This window comes from Pygoscelis adeliae, unplaced genomic scaffold (genome assembly GCF_000699105.1).
Source record: "Pygoscelis adeliae isolate BGI_AS28 unplaced genomic scaffold, ASM69910v1 Scaffold95, whole genome shotgun sequence".
Classification (NCBI taxonomy): Eukaryota; Metazoa; Chordata; class Aves; order Sphenisciformes; family Spheniscidae; genus Pygoscelis; species Pygoscelis adeliae.
The window spans coordinates 1964530-1969207 of record NW_008824869.1 but is presented as its reverse complement, the minus strand read 5'-3'; positions in this window follow the sequence as shown (position 1 = coordinate 1969207).

Sequence of the window (4678 nt, the reverse complement as noted above, 5' to 3'; positions counted from 1 at the left end):
TGAAGTATGGCCCAGCAATGCACACAATAACAAATCCCTAGCTGTCATATTCCATGAGTGTAGCAGTTGCTGTTGCCTGTCTGTCCTCTGTTGATGTTTTACTACTTGTCATCTTTGTTTCCTTACTCATTATCTGTTGCTGCCACTTTGTACATCTTTCCCCTCTCTAAGACCTTCCCATCCAGAGGCTGCCATCATTACCATGCCTGCTCCTCCTTCCGTATACTGCCATGCACCACTGCTGTGAACTTCCTGTCCGTTCCTGCCCCCTGCAAGTGAACCTCAAATGAAACTGGTATGTTTTCAGATGTTAAAAAAAAAAAGTCAGTAGTCATTCATGGGATGCATTATTCAGCTCCCGCATGAATGCTGCCTGCATACATTGGTATGTTCCGAGAAATGTAGCTGGTTTTGCAAATATTTAGCCTAAACCCAGGTTTTGTGTCATTAGGGTGTTTATGGACAAGAGGTTTCTATTTTCTGTATTAACAGAAGTCTGACTACTTTCAAGCAGAACATTTTCAAAGAAAATTCTATGAAACCAAAATAATGGGGAAATATAGAAAATTCTTCCAATGTAATTCAAATGCTTCAAAAGCAATTGTTTTGTCCTTGTAAACAAATCCTTGTAAAAACAATCCTATTTCCTATCATAGACATTTTGTTATATCTTGTGAAATGAACCATTGTCCTGTATTTTTTATAGATACTCTTTTGTCCATGTGCAACTGGGTTCTGATCTTGCATATACCTATGCAACTTTACTATTGGATTGATGGGGCGTCACTCAGCAATAAAATGAGCATGCACTAGATTTATATTGGCATGTGTTTGCCACTTGTCTATGAACTTGATACCAGTTACTCTGCAGGAAAAATAATAATAGGAGAAAAAAACCTTTTGGTCTTACAGATACATTTTTCTCTATAATGAGTTTATATAACCCATCTTTAAAACTAGTACAGCCCTAGAACTTGAGCAGTAGAGTCCATAATCACAGCTGTCCAGATTCCCAAAATGCCATTAGGGAAAACAGAATTTATTTGCCTTCTGAATTTTCTTCCACTATCCTAACTGAATTCATAAATAGCACCTCTTCATAAAGCACTGACTTTAAAGCTGGTGGGAGTTCTTTCTAGACAATGATCGAGCCTCTGTAGGAAGAGCATATGCATGTTATGTGTAGATAAGATGAACATATATAGAAAGGTTATTTGGGATTAATTTGACTGAAGTTTAGAATAGAAAATGGGGTGAAATGCTATGTAGTACCACACATTCCCTGTCAGATGCATGTCCTCAGGAAGCATCCTACTTGGTAGGAACTGAATATATTCAGGTGGGTCAACGCAAAAAGGATTTTGGTAGAAGGTGGGAACAGGCTAATGCCAGTGGTATGATTTGGTGCACTGACGGCAGCAGTTTGCAGTAGTATGCTACAAAAATGTCCCACTATTCTCTGTTGACTATCACTTCTGTATGAAATTAAAAGTAGATTTCTTCCAAGTGTCCATTTTCTCATAGTTTGAAAGTTGTTAGGCAAGAGGCAGAATTCTATCCTGGAATTTATCTGCTGTGAGCATATTCAGCAACTGTGGAATAAATGAAGACTTTCTTACCTCTTAGATAAGTAAATGGCTAAGAGACAGAAAATTCAAAGGGGACTCTTCAGATAGCTGTCACTATTTGTTCTAGTGGAACATTCTAGTTTTCAAAATATTTGTCATCAGTGCTGTGTGGTCCAGTTGGCATCCTGTCAAATCCAAATGCAGCCTGCCAAGAGATTCCATCTGTATCTCCCAAACAGGCTTCACTGCCACTTTGTTGTGGGCAGAGTGGATGTAGTGAGAGGCACGTTTTGTGCACTGCCAGCTGCATAGAGGTGTAAGTCCCGTATCTCCTCCCACTACACAAACCAAGAGTTAGAATCTCGCACCCTTACATCCAACCTCTGCTGCTAAGTGTACAGCCTGTTTAACCTGCATAAAAGATAATGTAAAATTAAAAAATTTATTTCCTTTTAGGGTAAAAATGGACTTCAGGGGTTGCCAGGGCTGAAAGGAAAAGCAGGCCTAAAAGGCGAAAAGGTATGTATGTGTCCTGTTAATAACCAACAATCAATCAGAGACCATTTATGCTTGGACATGTATTAATTTGGTACACTCTGAGAGAAAAAATAATAATAATAATAGGGAATCACAGGAAGAATTTAAACATCCTGCTGTTCACCCATGAATCTGCATGAAGGGCAGCCATAACAGAATCACACAGATTTTTCAATAATATGAATAAAATTCAGCAGCAGAAAAAGTTTTGCTTTCACAGGAGAGCTAAGGAAGATATATTTAACACTTAATAAGGAAAAGTCAATTGTTATATATAACTGCTCTGTGTAACTTACTCCACTGGTTAAGTGATTTAACAGAGGCAGTATAATCATATTACCCTTACGAACTGAACATAATTGAAATAAGAGCTAAACCATCTGAAGTAATAACTTGTGTCACTTCTGAGCTGAAGCGAGCTATAATGGATTAATCTATCATTAAAGCACGTTGTACACAAAATTGGCATTCAGCCAGTTACTCCAAGTGCCAAATTAATAATTCATTTTGTCTGTTTACCAAAACAATTCAGGCTTCATAAATTCACAAACATAACCCATCTAAAGCTCATGTATTCAGATTCAATTTGAAAGGGTCCAGAATAATTTCAAAGGTAAAATTAGTCTCCAGTACAGGTGTCAGGTCACGAGACTGCATGGCAACCCCTCACCTCTCTGTCCAGCTGAACAGCCTGTCTGTTGTAATGGAAAGATACATAGGGTAAAGAGTCATCATAAGCCGAAGAGAAGTGAAGGCATGTCAGGGAGTTAGGAAGCATCGCAGGTACAACATGATGGGGGACACTCTTGCACTCCCTTGGTGAAAGCAGCATGTCTGGGACCCATCTCAGGTACATGTTGACAAAAGCAGGCAGAATGGAGACAAACAGGAGGACTTAGAAGTCCATGCACAGTTACAGGGCTGGCTGTCACCTCTCTGAGGTTACAGAGACATGGTAGGATAGCTCACAACTGAAGTGCTGCAGTGTATGGATACAGGCTCTTCAGGGAAGATAGGCTGGGAAGGCAGATTGTCAGTAAGACATTAAATCAGTTGGCAACAGGCATTACAGGCACTCTGTACAGGCATTTCGGAGCCTTGTTTCTGAAACCTCTGAGCAGTCTCAGATCAGCAAAGGGCAGTTTGATAGACTTGTTGAGTCAGGAGTCTCCATTTCGTCTCTCCATTCCTCCCCACTCTTCACCCTATCCCCAACCCTGGACTGCACTGGCAGAGATTAGTAGCAGAAATCAGAAGACTCTAGACTGAAGGGAAAAAAACCGATGAGAAGTAAATTCCAGATTAAGGACTGTGGTATTGGTGGAGGACTTTGACAGGGTGCTATTTACATTTCCGTCGGTGCTAAAACCTGCAGCTTGGATCACAGAATCCCAGAATCACTGAGGTGGGAAGGCCTCTCTGGAGATTGTCTAGTCCAACACCCCTGCTCAAAGCAGAGGCAGCTAGAGCAGGTTGCCTAGGACTGTGTCCAGTTTGGTTTTAATCTCTCCAAGGATGGAGATTCCACAATCTCTCTGGGTAACCTGTTTGAGTGTTTCGTCACCCTTAGCGTAAAAAAAAAGGGGGGGGGGGGGAGTAAAAGGGGGGTTTAAATTCCATTGAAACGGAATTTCTTATATTTCAATTTATGCCCATTCCCTCTTGTCCTTTCCCTCAATACCACTGAGAAGAGCCTGGCTCAGTCTTTTTCATTCCCACCCATCACATATATATGCACATTGACAAGATCCCCCCCCTCCCAAGTCATCTTTTCTCCAGGCTAAATAGATTAATCTCTCTCAGCCTCCCCTCATAAGTCAGAAGCTTCAGTCCTTCAGTTGTCTTTGTGGCCTTTAATTGGGCTCACTCCAGCATGTCCCTATCTTTCTTGTGCTGGGGAGCCCAAACCTGGACACTGTACTTCAGATGAGTAGAGCAGTAGGATATCTTCCCTCAACCTGTTGGCAATGCAGCAATTGGTGCATGGTATCATCTAAGTGTTCTGTGGTTCAGGCACTGAAAGAAGTGATTGTGATACCACCAAGAACTGCAGTGCCATTAATCTCACTTGAAAAATATTACAGCAGTTCTAGATACATTTTAACAGTAGCATACTCTAAGTAGTGTGGCATAACTCATTGTGCTATTAGAGTACAAGATAGACTAGACTAAGCTTTCCAACGGTAGAAGGAGTATCATGCACTGATTTATAGCAGTCAGTCATAACTGTCCCTACTCTAATGGGTCCCTCAAAATGACTACTGAGTTTGAAAGTGGATGTCACTGCTATGACTTAGCATATCGCGCCGGGGGACCCTTCCTGAGGCGGCAAAACCGCGGCAAAACCCGCAAGAAGCAAAGGCGCAGGGAGCGAGAGGGTGCCCCAGCCCCCCACCCCGAGCCGGAGGAGGGAGCCCCTGACGAGCGGCAGCTCTGACTCAGCGTGGGCGGGGACAAGAGGGGCGGCGGCCAAACCCCCTCACGTACAAGAGCAGCCCCCAGGGAGCGCGAGCGACCTGGAGCGCGGCGAACAGGGCGTGGCACGGCCGTTCGTGCAGGGAAGGCGGGCAGGC